Genomic DNA, 16,346 nt, shown 5'->3' with positions numbered 1-16,346 from the left:
GACTAGTAATTATCAAGTAGAATCTTAGACTAACCTTGTCCCTTGACCATGCCAGAAAACAGATTTCTTTAAACAGGTCTGATGACAGTAATGGGATTATTGTGTTAAATTTAAATAGCATGCCATGTATGATTTCAGTCCTTAAAGCTAGAAACCTAGATGCTGTTTCTTTTCTTTCAGAGGGAGTTATTTTAAGGATAATTAAATGATACTTGAATCACACTTCTGCCTCTCTGAGAAAGGTGCCAGATAAGTGCAATGCCACCAGGTGATCAGGTGCCACATTTTCCTTCTAGTCAATATTGAAAAACTCTTACAGCTTTCATCTATGTGTTACGGATATTTTTTCTTTTATAGTTCAAGTTTATAATCTCTTACTTCAATTGGATATAAAATTTTGAAAAGTGTCTTACAATGTATAGTAAGGTCTGTGAACGACATTATAATATGTTGTTTCTTGATGTGAAATACTTTTTACTTAAATGAGCATAACTCCAGATAATAGATTAAGACCACTTTTGGGGATATTAGTTATTTTTTCTAGGCAATATGCTTATGCATGGTAACTATAACATTAAATGTTATAATGTGTTTCTAGACTCAAGTGTCCATTTCTTGTTCAACCAGCTGAGCCCAGGAGATAGTATAAATTGAGATGTAGCTCTTCACCTCTGGGAGAGAAGATTTTAGAGAATGGGGTATGGTCTAGGCTGACACCCCACATGATATCTACTACAGTGTTCATAGTAGAGGCAGAATAAATTTTAAAAAGTCCTTGTTTCTGAGAAATTGAAATCAGGACCAGAGATTACAACTGGTCTCTTTGCATGCTCCAACCGGGGGTCATATGTGGCTGGGAGTGTGGTGGCTTTGTTTTGGCTATGTGCACATAGTATGTGGAAAGCTGGGAGGGAGGGAGAGAGTGAGACAGAGAAAAAAAGAGAGAAGCAGAGAAACAGACAGATTAAGAGAGAAGAGATCAAGCAAAAGAGACAGAAAATAGAAGTGGCTGTCTTTGCTCTGACCAGTATTGCAGTTCATAATTCTGGATCCTCATGAAAATTGTCTATGTTTCCTAACCTAGGATCTGTGACATAATACTATGTTCTTCCAATGCATTCCACCACAACTTTTTTTTTTTTTTTTTTTTTTTTTTTTGGTATCAGCTAGCTTAATTAACTTTTTGCTCCCTGCTCCATACTCCCAGAAGAACTCTAAATAAGATAGCCATTTGATTTTCATCTTGGTTTATATGGAAAAAACAAAAGACAAAATGAACATTGGAACACTTGGATGGGTATTTTATACTGAAAATTTGCTTAGTGGTTACAGGGTTAGAATGATATAAATAACTGAACTTTATGCATGACCATTTTGTAAAAGCTATTAAAAACAAAATATATGTGCAATTTACTTTTGTACCTTCAAGTTGTTGAGAATTATGTTGATTTTTCTACATTTCATGGGATCAATGCTCTTCAATCTAACTGTTGTAGGGTAGTACATTTTAGATATGTATGTGTGTATATATACACATATGTGTATGTGTCTGTAAACACACATACAATCACTCATGCAATTTTCCCCATTTACATCATCCTTAGGGAAGATATTTAAAGGTCATGTTGCCTTTATGATTTTAGCATACTGTTGCTAGAGACTGCTGATCTTTAATTAAAAGGTCAGATCTCTCATCTTTCTCCAGTGACTTATGATTATTTTCATTACCAATGAGCTGAATTTGTATTATTTAATAAAGCTGAAATGAAATAATTATTTAATCTCTAGAGCTGTGGAAAGATTTATTAATTGTGAAGGCTAAATCCAACTGTAGATATTCTCTTTTGTTCTTATAGGCCCTCCATTAAGCAGTATTGTTAGAAATATCCAAGGAATATTTTGATCCGTACCTTTGCTCTCTACCCCTTGGTCCTCTTGAAAGCCATATTATCTTAAATGTCTTGGTCCCAAGAACTAAGGCTGAAGTCACATTTGGCTTTGGTGCCCAACTCATTCTCTAGGGGTAGCATTTCACTTCCCAGGCCCGTCTCAAGAATCTAATGTCTTCAAGCTCCTCCTAGTTAATACTGGTGGTGTCTTTTCTAAGCTCTCTCTTCTTCTCAGTTTCCAGTATTTATCACTTGCACTCCACAGACCTGGGCAAAATTATAGTAGCTGAAGTCTCATCCCATTAGAGCTCTATTTTGTCTGCTGTGCTTCTGTGATACATCAATTCTCATGATAGTGTCCAAAACTGTAGATGATTGGACAGGTTCTCTATTCTGGTAAAATTGAATTGAAGTTGGAATTGGAAATCCGGCCTCATTGTTATATAATAATTTAACCTATATAAGTAAATAATAATGAAAGCTGGGAGGTTTGGGGTATGAAAAGGGCCAAGGTGGGTTTATATGGAATTTCCCACTTCATATGATAGGAAACTATCTCCCCTTTTGAATCCTGGTATGGACTCTGGGAGACAAAGATAGACATAGTGGTAAAGGAATAAGAAGAGAGATGGAGGCCGGGCACAGTGGCTCACGCCTGTAATTCCAGCACTTTGGGAGGCTGAGATGGGTGGATCATGAGGTCAAGAGATTGAGATCATCCTAGCTAACACAGTGAAACCCCATCTCTATGAAAAAATACAAAAAAAAAAAAAAATTAGCCAGGCGTGGTGGTAGGTGCCCGTAGTCCCAGCTACTTGGCAGGCTGAGGCAGGAGAATGGCATGAACCCAGGAAGTGGAACTTGCAGTGAGCCAAGATTGCACCACTGCACTCCAGCCTGGGCGACAGAGTGAGACTCTGTCTAAAAAAAAAAGAATAGGGATGGAATGATGGCTGGAAATATTCTCAGGCTCTCCTCTGATACTCTAGTGAGGTATTTGTTCTGTGTTATAATTTAATTTGCTCACTTATTTATTTTTTCATTCACTAAATCATTACTGAGCATCTACCTTATACTTCTAGGCATAGTGCTAGCTGTTTTGCTTATATTGATGACTAAAATACACACTTGTCCCTCAAGGAGTACGAAGCTAGGAAAGGAGAGAGAAAAAATAAACATTATGGTATCATGTCATGTTATCCTTTCTTTCGATAGGAAAATCATAGAAGAGGAATATCAAATTTAGGACTGGATATTCAGGAAAGGCTTCTGAACAAACTCTCTTCTAAGAGATGCTCTCAGATTGAGTAGGAGTGAGCCAGGTTGAGAGAGAGAGAGAGAGAGATGAGAGAGAGAGAGAGAGAGAGAGAGAGAGAGCGTGTGTCAGAGAGAAAGGTGTTTCAAGCAACAGGAAGACAATATACAGACGCCTTGAGCTCTTTTAGGGAACAGAAATTAATTTGGTATGGCTAAAGCATAGACTACAAGGGTAGGCATAGGCAATAAAATAAGCTGAAAAGGAAATTAGGGCCCAGAATGTGGAAGGATTTGTATGCCAAAATAATGGGTCTGAATATTATCCTGAAGATAATGGGGATCCTTTGAAGGACTTTAAGAAAGTGACATGATCATTTTATTTTACCAAAGTCACTTTTCGTGCTGCGTATGGAAGGGATTTGGCTGGGGCAAGGGAAGAGGCTGGAAAATAAGATGGGAGGCTGTTTTAATTGTCCAATTGATGGCAGTGGCAGTGAAGATGCAGATAAATGGACTGATTTATGATATATCAGAGCTAAGGTATAGATTTTGAAACCATCTCCATCCAATATCTACAAAAATAAATGGCACAGTAGATATTCAACAAATATTTAATGAGTGAATGAGTCAAGGTATTCACTAAAGCTTGTGTAGGAATAAGTACATAGAGAGAAGGATACAGGACCTAGGACTGAGCCTAGGACTTTACACATGTTTACAGATAGAAAAAGCTGATTAAAAAGCTGAGAAAGAAATGACAAAGAAGTAGGATGAGAACTACGGAGAAGAACAAAGCAATTTGGGTTGAGGAAGTGGAGGCAGCAAGTATAGCTTTCTCTTTCAAGATGTTTGATGGTTTGAAGTATATAAGAAATATGACCCAAGGAATATAATGTCAGAAAGAAGGGTTATTTTTAATGAGTGAAGACATGAACATTTTCATATTCATATTCAAAAATCAAGAAGAAATGAGAGGCAAGAGAAGAAAGGGTTATATCGCAGAAACATATTAGATAAAAAGGGGCCATGAGTACTGTGATGGCAGAATAATGACGTCCTCAAAGATGTCCACACCCTAGTCTCTGGAACCTGTAAATATGTTACTTTATCTGGTGCTATGGTCTGAATGTTTGTGTCCCCGCCAAATTCATATGCTGAAATTCTGTCTACCAAGATGATGGTATTAAGAGGTAGGAGCTTCTGGGAGGTGATTAAGTCATGAGACCAGAGCCTCCATTAATGGTATTAGTGCTCTTAAAGTATAGGCCCGAGGGAAGCTCATTCACCCCTTTCACCATGTGAGGACACAGCAAGAAGTCACCACCTGTGGACAAAAAATCAGGCCCTCAACTGACACCAAGTTTATTGGTACCTCCATCTTGAACTATCCAGCCTCCAAAACTGTGAGAAATCAATTTCTGTTGGTTATAAGCTATCCAGTTTATACTATTTTGTTATAGCAGCTCCAATGGAGTAAGAAACCTGGAAGAAAAGATTTTGTAGATGTTATTAAATTAAGGACCATGAGATAAGATTATCCTGGACTACCTGGGTGACCCCAGTATATTCACAAGGAGACTTAAAAGAGTGAGAGGAGGAGATGTGATGAGAAAAGTAGTGTCAAAGTCAGAGAGATATTTGGATGCTACTCCACTGGCTTTGAAAATGGAGGAAGGAGTCCATGAGCCAAGGCATGCAAATAGCTTCTAGGAACTGGAAAAGACAAGGAAACAGATTTTTTCCCTGAAGCCTTTAGAATGGAATACAGCCTTGCTGACACCTTGATTTCAAACCAGTGAGACCTGTGTTGGACTTCTGATCCCCAGAACAATAAGATAAGAGTTTAGTATTGCTTAAGCCACTAAGTTGTAGTAAATAGTTGCAGTAGTAATAGGAAATAAATACAGGCACCCATGGAGTTGTGTGCCTTGAAAAAGAGGACTGTATCTTCTTGTGAATCTAAAGGAAACATAGAAAGTGAATAGTGCAACAGGGAAATTTAAATGTGCAGTGAGAGTTTGTGTGTGTTCAGATTCAGACAGGCTCTTTGGGAAATATAGGAGGGTGTAACTATAGCCTCAATAACTTCAGCCCACTGAACTAGTTAACACAGACCCAAATGTCAAAAGCCCATCATTGGTTGTGATTATTTTAGTGTAGCTAGAATCTACCTTAACTAAACATATTATACAATGATTGAAACATCCCAAATAGGCATTCATACTGCTCAGAAGGATTTTTTAACATGTCAATTTCCTGCTATATTTCAAGCTTCACAAGGGCAGGTCATACATATATCTTTTTCACTATTACTTCCCATGACTAGAACGGTGCCTGGCATATCACAGGCACCCAATGAGTATTTGCTAAATAAACAAGTAAAAAGAATTGCCCCACCATAAGGAGTATCCCAAGAATTAAGGAACATTTAAAACATATTTTTACAGTTTTCATGAAGACAGATTTTGTGTAAGAAAGACATGCCTGCAATTGGATTTATCATTCATTCAACATATCTAGCATTTTTTGGCTTTTACACTCTGTTCTAGGGAAGGAGACATAGTAGTCAACAAAACCAAGCCCCTTCTGTCATGCAATGATATAATATTTTTAGGGGAGACAGATAAGAAAAATGTACACTATGAATTCACAAGCAGTTTTGTACTTCTTTCAATGAAATGGTATAGTTTATCCCATATTAATAGGATTTGAGCTTTGAGTGATATTCCTAATAAATGAGTTTGTAGTGAGCCATCCATGTTCTTATCTAGTCACCCTGATATGGTTTGCCTCTGTATCCCCACCAAAATCTCATCTTCTAGCTCCCATAATTCCCATGTGTTGTGGGAGGGACCATGTAGAAGATAAGTGAATCATGTGGGTGGGTCTTTCTCATGCTGTTCTTGTAATAGTAAATGGGTCTCACGAGATCTGATGGTTTTAAAAATGGGAGTTTCCCTGCACAAGCTCTTTTGTTGCCTGCTGCCATCCACGTAAGAAGTGTGTTGCTCCTCCTTGTCTTCTGCCATGATTGTGAGGTCTTCTCAGCTATGTGGAACTGAAAATCTAATAAACCTCCTTCTTTTGTAAATCACCCAGTCTCAGGTATGTCTTTATCAGCAGTATGAAAATGGACTAATACAGTAACTTGGTGCCAGTAGAGGGACTAATACACCCCCTTTCTATTAGATTCTGCCTAGGGGTGGTTTGTTGATAGAATAAAGGAGGAAAACCAGCATTTGTTGAATGAATTCTATGTTCCAAGCACTGTACTGGGCCTTCCTGCCTGCCTGCCTGCCTGCCTGCCTTCTTTCCTTCCTTCCTTCCTTCCTTCCTTCCTTCCTTCCTTCCTTCCTTCCTTCCTTCCTTCCTTCCTTGCTTTTTCCCCCTTCCCTTCCCTTTCTCATCATCTATCTACCTAAAATGTATGCACCATTTACAATTTAATGATAGTTATATGCCGTTTACATGCATTATTTTCTATCATTATCCCTATTTTACACATGAAGAAACAGGCTCAGAGATGTATAGGAACTGCTCAAGACCACACAGCTAGTAAATGGTGGAGACAGGAATTGAGAGCTTGCTTAGCAACAGACCTCATTACACAAAAACTGTTATGCCACTGTGTCTGGCTCAGCTGACACTGAATACATGACCAAAATGTCTTCTCCTCTACGTTTTAATAAGCTATGGTAAAAGACTCCTGAGCTGTCAATTTGAATTGGAATGCTAACAAGCCACTATCTAACATAATACTGCTATGGACAAAGGCCTAGTCTCCCTAAGCCTAATGTTTTGAGAAAGTTGCTGATGTTGGAAACAGGAAGCCCTGGGCTGCTGAAGCACAGTCTGCCAATGTGCTAACTAGTGTGTGAATCTGGAGGCTGTTTTACCAGGTTCCCTCAGAGTGCTATACCTTTCTGTGGACTCCCTTCCTCTGCCACAAACTTTACCTTTGCTTTTACTTACTGGCTTTCTGCATTTCACAGTCTCATTAATTGTCTGGCCCAGGTCCCTGATGCAGTGCTGTGATTGGAGAAGCACTACAAGCTGTACCTGGTTATGAGGAGAGGCTGGGACTAGAGTGTGGGAGACAATAAACTGCTTTTAATTAGCTGCAGCTGATTTCCCATAACTGGGATGCAGTTCTGGAGTGCTGCAGCTCAGATTATTTGAATAACATCCAGTATTGACTGAGAGTTCCCATCCCCTGATGGGAGTCTGTCTAGTTGGAGCTAAAGAAGCTGATGTGATTAAGTGTGGGGTTTTTGATTAGGTGGACTTTGACAAGGCTTATTTGATTGTGTCAGGCTGGGGTTTCTTGAGGAATTGCCTGTGTCTCAAAATTGAACCACAACTTGACATGTCTGGGAACTTGGGATTTCCAGGCTGTGAGGCTGAAGGAATTAATTTTAATTGGCTAAAAGTAAAGACTGAGGAATTCAGAATATCACACAAGCCCCTATTATCTCACTCAACCATTTGTTTTCCTATCATGGACCCTGATTTAAATGACATCCACAAGCTCTGGAGATCATTTTATAATCTTTGCACTGGGCCTGAGAGTTGCAAATGTACCCAGCCAGATATGTTTCTTGGCCTCACACTGCAGGACTTATACCTGAGCCATGTTTCACTCAAACAACCATAATAGAGCCTCTAGGCAGGTCATCTGCAACAAGGCAATGGGGGGAGTAGGGGAGGTTAGGAGTAGGCATGATTTATACCTCATGTGTAACTAATTATTTATTTTACTAAACACTGTAATATTATGGCCTTTCTGGATAGAGGAAATCTATGGGACCTGCCATAAAGATGGAGATCAGTTGTTCCTTAATCACTGTAAGGCTGTATCTTATTGGCAACTCAAAAGAATTTCTGGGCCGCATCCTCTATGAAACTCAGGAGAGAGTCTTAACATTGTGAGGGTTGTAACTTATGCATGCACTTACTTCTTGTGTTTGGGGGTTGCTGACCATTTAGCTTTATGTAAGAATGTGGTAAATGTTGCATCAAAACATATATCAAAACATGACATTGAATACCTTGAATATATACAATTTATATTTGTCAGTAAACATTTATTATACTCCAATAAAGCTGGGAAAAAATTTTGCCTAAACAATTCAGCTTGGACAATCCAGCTCAGTGGATTTTCCAGCAGGCCTCTGGCAGGGCCCTTGGAATAGTTTGTAAAAGAGTGGTGCTCTCCGAGTTGAGAGAAATTGATCTCATGTTGTAGGCACCTCTGTATTGAGCAATGAGTTATTAATACCTACCTCAAAGCTCCTAAACAGACTCAGCTTTCCACAGAGCTAACTCCACAATAGGTTTCCATCATCAGTAGTATCTTGCTAATGACAAAGAACCTTGAACACGATTTTTAAAAAGAGCATGAATGTCTATTGAATAGGAACTATTTCTGAAGGGGGACCGATGTGATATCCAAGCTTAATTCCCTAGGTGATTCTGTAGCAATTGTGTGCCAGATCTATGTGCTTGCCTCTCCTCTGCTACAAGTTTATAAAAGGCAAACATTCTTAACACAAAAGCTGCAATGAACCATCCAGCCTAGGATTCTACCAGTAACAGTGTCAGCAAAGGACAGATTCTGAGGACACATGGCTACTTGTGTGATGTCCTCTTAATGCCTCCTGAAAGTTGGGAGAAACAAGACAGGCAGACACACACACTATTCCATGCTTCCCTTGCCAAAGCATCTTCCTTATAAATTAAAATTAAGAAAGATTAATTAGTTTGCTGCTGTAGAGCATGTGGAAGATGGCTGTTCCCACGATGCATGTAGAGAGGGTGCTATAGGCCTATGATTCATTGCTCTGTCAGCAGTGTGAGATACATTGTATGAAAATGCCATATAAATGCAAATACAAATACAAACATCACATTTCCCTGTTGGCTAGTGATAAGGTGCTCATCCAGATGAGACATTAAGATTTAAAAGCAGAAAAGTAATAGCTGGGAAGAAAAAAAAAAAAAAAACCCACAATTACTCCTCAAACAAAGTTTCCCTTTTAAGAAAGCCATTAAAGTGCTTGCTGTACTCCTACTCCCTCCAATGACAGTTATTCACACAGCCTAAATGGGTAGGCTACAGAAAAAAAAAAAAAACAATGTATTTGTGATTAATTCAATTAGGAAGAGGACAAATTTTGATGTCCAAAGGAAGGTGTCTTCCCTAGATTTGAGTAGCTCATGACCAAGTTGCCTCTGATATGGATTTTAGTTATTGATTTAGTAATGATTTTAGATCCTGACTTTGTATAATCCCTTACATTCCTCAAGTGCTTTAGATGGAAGGGAAAAAGCAACAAAGTCGCCCAGTGAAGCCTTAGCCAACTGCCTGACACTTCCTTCCTAAGAAGAGGAGTATGCAGAGAGCCATTTTCTCATTTGTGCTTCCTGATTGTGTTTCAGCCTGATGGCTTACTATTGATATAAGAAATCCCTTAAAATGAATGTGAAAAGAGAATGAATAATGGAACCATCGAATTTTAAAGCTGAAATGGGCCTCAGAAGATTTTCACATTGTTCCAGAACTGAAAAGTTAGCCAGACTATGAGCAGTGAAGCCTTTCAATCCAATCAGTATTCTTGTATAAGAACATGAAAGTTCTCACTTGCGTTTCAACCAGTCTAAAATTACAAAAACTGGGACCCAAAACCAAAGGATATTTTGCAGGTAGACCTGTTTGTCCTTCCTGACATCATCCTCAAGACTTAGGGACCTCCTAAACAACCTATGTTTCCCTTTATAACCTATTTGAGAGCTGACACTCTGAATTATTGAAACTCTTCTTGAACCAGTTTGCATTAAACACCTGCCTCCTAGATTGGAAAACTGTCTACTCTAACTCCAGTGTATTGGTCCCTAGGCTATCTTCCTCAAGTTTCAAGTTTGGAATGTGATCAGGAAGCTTAGATTTAAACTTCTGGGAATATTTGTGTCTTTTCCTTCTGACTAATGAGCAAGAATGAATAGCAACAATGTCCATTCAAACTATCTCATGGTGTCACTTCTCTCCGCTTAACATAGGATAAATAGCTTCTCATTGTCTGTTGTATCTAAGTAGTATGGGCCAACTTGACATAGGGGATCTGCCATTAACTTAATCATTGATCATCTATATCAGAAGTAAGCAAACTATATATGGCACATGGTCTGTTTGCCTTGTTTGGTGAATACAGTTATGTTGAGCACAGTGTGCTCATTTGTTTGTATTTATCATCTATAGCCGCTTTCACACTATAAGAGCATAATTGAGTGGTTGCAATGGAGATTGTGGTTCACAGAGCCAAAAATATTTACTATCTGGCCCTTTACAGAAAAAGGTTGATGACATCTGGTCTATAACACTGGTTTTTTGAGATGTATAATGCAACCACAGAAGGAGTGTTTTCAGAATACAGATTGCTAGGTCCTATCTTGGTCCTATTAAATAAGAGTACTTGGGGGTGGTTCTTGGGCTTGGTGTTATGAAAAAAAGTACAGGAGGGATGATACTGATATACCTTCATTAGGAAGCACTGTTCTCTAGGGACATTTTGACCTAGAACAATAGCTTATGGGTACAATTCGAGTCACATTAAAAATAGCAATACATTTAGCTAATTCTTCCCTAATTGCTGACATAGGATCTACATATCCCCTTCAAAGTCACATCTAAGTTATTGTTGGGAGTTCTCGGGGTTTTTAATGTTTATTCTTGAATTAGTTTGCCATTACTAATTACTACTTGCCACCCATTATCAATAAATATGCATTATGTAACCTCATACCCATCAAGTACCATCTCTTCCACTGGGCATCTACCAGATATGGCTTTATCTGCCAGGCACCACTGTCTTCTGCAAAAACTGATAAACCAGAGCCCTCAAAATTTCAAATCTACACTGCTCTTCATTGGCAAGTAGGAACAGATTCTTCCTGTCCCCTTTGTATTCCCCTGTATTAGAGGTATATTCCCCTGTATTAGAGGTATATCCACATATTGATGCTTATGCCCAGTATCTTACAGTGATCTTACCAAAACATTTTAGTTTTTACATGTTCTCTGTAAGCCTCAAACGTGAATTCAATATGGACTGGGGAAAGACACAAATCCTTTGTACTTAGATTCATCCATTCTTTGTTTTCAATTTAAGTTTGTTGTGTCTGGTTACTCCTTAGCTGAGGAAAAATTATCTCCTAGACGGTTTCTCAGACTCTCAAGTAAGTAGGTCTACTCCACCAGTTCCCCAGGCAAGACAAAGTGAATGTCAGAATCCCATTTTAGGTTCATGCTGTAAAACTGTCTGCTCTCCTGGCCTCTAGCTCTTACCTCACAACCCTTGGAAGACTTCTTGGCAAACATTTCAAATTTATAATCAGCACTAAGTTGAAAGACATAGAATGTTTAAGTGTATATTTCTTCTCATCAGGATGTGGGTCACAAAGTCCTGAGGGAAAGAATTACTTCAGTAGATACTCTCTTTTCTTTAAATGGACAAATAAAACAAAATAAACTATATGTTGAGAGATATTGCTTCTAGAGAGGGCTAATAAGGACATTTAACAGGTTTTTTTTTAAAAAAAAAAACATTTTAATTGAGGGAATGTGGATATTTAACCTCAAGAAAAGGAGACAAAAGGAAGATATAATAGATATCTTCAAATATTTAAAAGGCTGCTGATAGAAAGATATAACTTACTTTTATATCTGAGTTGGACAGAACTAGAACCAATGAATGAAAGCCAGAATGAAATAGAGTTCAATTTAATCTAAAAAAATTACTGTATGACATTACAACAGATGATTGTAAGAATCGGTAAGTTCACCTTTACTGTACATATCCTTGTTAAAAACCAGGATGGCCAACTTTTCAGGATATAGTACATGGGATTCCTATACTAGATGAAAGGTTTACCATTTTCAGTAGGTTTCAAACTGAGCTGTGAGAGGCCCTAAGGTGTTCCACACAAAAGCATCAGAAGCAGCTAGCTAGATAAGGAATGGGGAAGGTAGGTCAAAAAGATAAAAGTAAGTTTACAGTAAATCTGAGAAGGCAAAATACTACTGTAATGTCGTTCTTGACCACCATCACATCTTTAGTCCTTAGGACACCACCTGGTACATACTAGGTGCTTGATAATTAGTGAACAATTGAGCAAATGAATGAATGAGGGGAAATATCTCATTACCAATAACAATAATGGCAAAGTAATAGAATACAAGAAAAATAAAGGAATGCCAGCATTATGTATGTGTGTGTGAGTGTGTGTGTGTGGTGTGAGGGTGGGGCTATAGGGGGCAGGGGTGGAAGAGCAGTCAATCTATCACTGAAGATTCCTGGGGCAGGAAAAAGTGACTTTTGAGGTGAGTTTGAGTTTTGAAGGGGGTTAAAAATATAGGATGGCAGAAGGTGAAGTAAGATAAGGCAAAATAATAATCTAAGTTTCCTAAGAGCAGGTACCTTATCTGTTTTGTTTACACCCACATGTTCAGTACATGGCACAGTTTATTACTTGCAGTAGTGCAACACAATTTGTTAAATCAATACGTGAATGCATATGTGGTAAAGGAAATGAATAATGTACAGAGCACAATAGGTTGATCTTATAATTTCAACGTCAGAAGATACAAATAGTTCAAACTGACTTTCTTCAAACTTACATCTTCAAATAATATTCCAGAATTTCCTTCTTCTGGATGAGCATCTCTAGTGTCTCCAGCCATTCTTCATGTCATATTTTGTTTATGCCACTTGCTAGCTGTGTGTCCTTGGTTAGGTTCCAAACCACTCCAAATTTCTGTTTTCTTACCTGTGAAATATGGATTGTAAAAATGATACCTTATACAGCTGTTATGAGGATTCAACGAGATAATCTGTGTAAAGTGTTGGCATGTGATAAATAATCTTTTCTCTCTTAAAAGTCCAACATATTACAGTGGAATCATCAAGACATTGGTCCAAATTTTAGCACCACCTTTTATTTACTGTTTGAACTTAGACATGTTACTTAACATCTCTGAGCCTCAGAGAGTAGCCATGCTCTTTTTGTGAGTACTAAATGAGCTAATACATGTAAAGCATTAAGTGTATTACATGATAAGTGCTTAATAAGTAGTAATTATTACCATTATGATTATCTGGCAAGATCCCAATTGCTTCTGTCCTGATCTCCCTCTTCTGAACACTTTCCCAGTTTGTACACATCCTTATAAAAGAGTAGTGGCCAGAAGTCAATACAATACCTCCAGTGTAGTCTGACTAGAGGATAATGAACCAGCTTTATTAGCTTCCTTAAATACCATACATTTTATACTGTATTTTAGATTGTATTAGCTTTTTTTTGGCCCATGATCAATGCTGACTCATATTGAGCTTAATGGGAGGAGTGTCATACAGGGTGATAAGTCATACTCTCTTTATCCTTCTTTTGTTTTTGTACATGTGGTTTATTTATTTATTTTTATTTATTTATTTATTTTTTATTGAGACAGAGTCTCACTCTGTCACCCAGGATGGAGTGCAGTGGTGCAGTGGCTCAATTTTGGCTCACTGCAACCTCCATCTCCCGGGTTCAAGCAATTCCCCTGCCTTAGCCTCCTGAGTAGCTGGGATTACGGGCACCCGCCACCACGCCCGGCTAATTTTTTGTATATTTAGTAGAGATGGGGTTTCACTGGATTAGCCAGGATGGTCTTGATCTCCTGACCTCATGATCTGCCTGCCTTGGTCTCCCAAAGTGCTGGGATTATAGGTGTGAGCCACCATGCCTGGCCACATGTGGTTTGTTAGATATACATTCAAGACTTCTTTGGGACATGGGTCTCCTCTATTTACTTCCTAGCTATGGACAAGCCAGTTAACTCTTGAAAATTCAGCTTTCTAGTTGTAGAATGGGTGCAGTAAGTTGCCCACAGCAAGTTGTCTAGAGGGTTGATACATTTAAAGAGTCCTTAGAGATTTCCTATAGGATGTGAGGTAAGTCTCCTACATGAATTAGTAATGTTTCTTTCTGAATGATTAGTTGTCTTTCATTGCTTTCTCTAAATATACATTGGAACAATTCTGATGCTTCCAAAGGACATTATTTATTCAACATGCCATTGGACTTTCCCTGGCTGGTTGTACTGATAACACTTGATCTTGCACCCTGAAAAATGCATTAGTAAGAGGCCAGTGAAACTCATGGCAAGGGCAACAAAAAGTTGAGCTTCCAATTGAAAATATTTTAATAAAATAGTGGTCAATAGGAAATTATTTCCATCCTCATGTGTGCCTGTATAAGTACTGAACTATGAACAATAATAAACATAGAGTTTAACTACATGGACTCTGAAGTCAGACCACTTGAATTTAAATTCTAGCTCTACCATATGTTAGCTGTGTCACCTTAGGTGGATTACTTCTTTGTGCTTCAGTTTATTTATCCATAAAATTGGTATAAAAACAGTACCTACCTCATAGAGTTATTATGAGGATTAAATGAATTTAATCACTTAGAATGATGCCTGGCTGGCAGTAAGTGCTATGTGTTAGCTATAATTCTTATTCTAGTATTACTATAATTCTAGCTATAATTCCAATATTACTCTCCTGCTGTGTTTTACAGATACATTAATGAATATGATGTCCCTAATTCACATTCCAACCCATTAGGAAAATCTGTTGGCTCTATCTTTAAAATATATCCAGGATTTAACTACTTTTCTTTAGTTCCACTTCTACTATACTGGTGCAAATGACTATTGTCCCTTTTCTCGATTATCAAAATAGCCTTCAAATAACTCCTACATTCACCTTTTCTCCTACTCCAACTGTTCTCAAAACAACCAGAGTCTCCTTTTCAAACCTCGGTTGGATCATGACTTTCCAGTGTTGAACACACTCTAATGACTTTCATTTCAGAGTAAACCCTGAAGTCCTTACATGGCCTAAAATGATCTTCATGGTCAAGCCCCCATGACCTCTTTTACCTCCCCTCCTTAGTGTCTCTCTTAATCTTTCCACTCCAGTTGTATTGGTATTCTTGCTTTTTCTCAAATACCTCAGGCACACTTGTCAGGGCTTTTGCATATGCTGTTTTCTCTACCTGGAAACTCTTCCTCCTGATATCCACTTGGTTCACTCTCTCATCTCCTTCAGGTCTTTGCTCACATCTCATTTTTTCAGTGAAGGCTTTCATGACCTTATTTTTAAAACTGCACCCCCTCCAAAATCAGCATCCCACTCTCCTGCCCCTGTAAATTTTTTCAATGTAGCATTTAATATCATCAGCTACAACATGTGATTTAATTTATTTGAATAAAGCTGTCTCCATTCTTCCTCATTAGAATATAAGTTCTTTGAGGTCAGGTACTTTATTTTGTCCAGAGATATAGCAGATCAGAGCTTGGCCATGTAGGTACTCAGTAAATGCTTATTGAATGAATGGTGTTTAAGCTATTTTCTGGATGTTGCCTGAAAGTATGTCATAGTACTTAGAACTATTAGATACTGAGCATCTTAGACCTCAATATTTTCAGTAATGATAATGACTTTTTTCTGTTTTCAGAAGAAAAAATTTTATCAGTCACAGTTAATGGAAGAAGATCTGAATATCTCATCAAAATCTAGCGTATGAATTAAAGGAAGAGTAACTTGGATGCCCTAGTGGCAGTATATCATAGAGGAGTTAGAAATCCTAAAATGATAGAATTCTTAAGTTGAAAAAAGCCTGGAATATTTTAGAGAACACATTTAATTATTTAAGACATGGGCAAATAAAGATGCAAAAGTTCCCATGTTTTGTTAGCAGCATATTGAACTTTAGATTCTTATGTAGACATCAAGTTCCGTGCCATTTTTACTGTAGGTGATCTTTATCTAAGTAGGGGCCAGTGTACCATCTGGTTAAGTACATTCAACATATAGAAATAAAACAACTTGAGACCAGCTTGAAAACTAAATGTAGTGAAGGCAAAATAACTTTATAAAATCTGGTTCCTTAAAGGAGAGGAAGAATTCTGGCCAGAATGGGTATGGGTTAATATGGAATGCTTCTTTAAAAAGATGCATTTTGATGGATTTTTGAAGGAGGTAAAAGGCTTGAACTAAAAGAGGAAATAGCTTATATTTTGGATAAGGATGACAAATAGACTTCTCAAGATCTTAGAGCAGGAATTAATAAGTTATATTTTATGGTTTTTTGTGT

General features: G+C 37.9%; 1 pseudogene; it reads right to left on the bottom strand.

Annotated features, from left to right (window-relative positions):
* LOC126945895 (keratin, type I cytoskeletal 18-like) overlaps positions 1-15,338 on the bottom strand; it is an 86,046-nt pseudogene extending 70,708 nt beyond the window's left edge.
* Between the last annotated feature and the right edge of the window lie 1,008 nt (positions 15,339-16,346).

This window comes from Macaca thibetana, chromosome X (genome assembly GCF_024542745.1).
Source record: "Macaca thibetana thibetana isolate TM-01 chromosome X, ASM2454274v1, whole genome shotgun sequence".
NCBI lineage: Eukaryota > Metazoa > Chordata > Mammalia > Primates > Cercopithecidae > Macaca > Macaca thibetana.
Note: the sequence above shows the minus strand (reverse complement) of the source record. Positions and strands in the feature narration are given on the sequence as shown.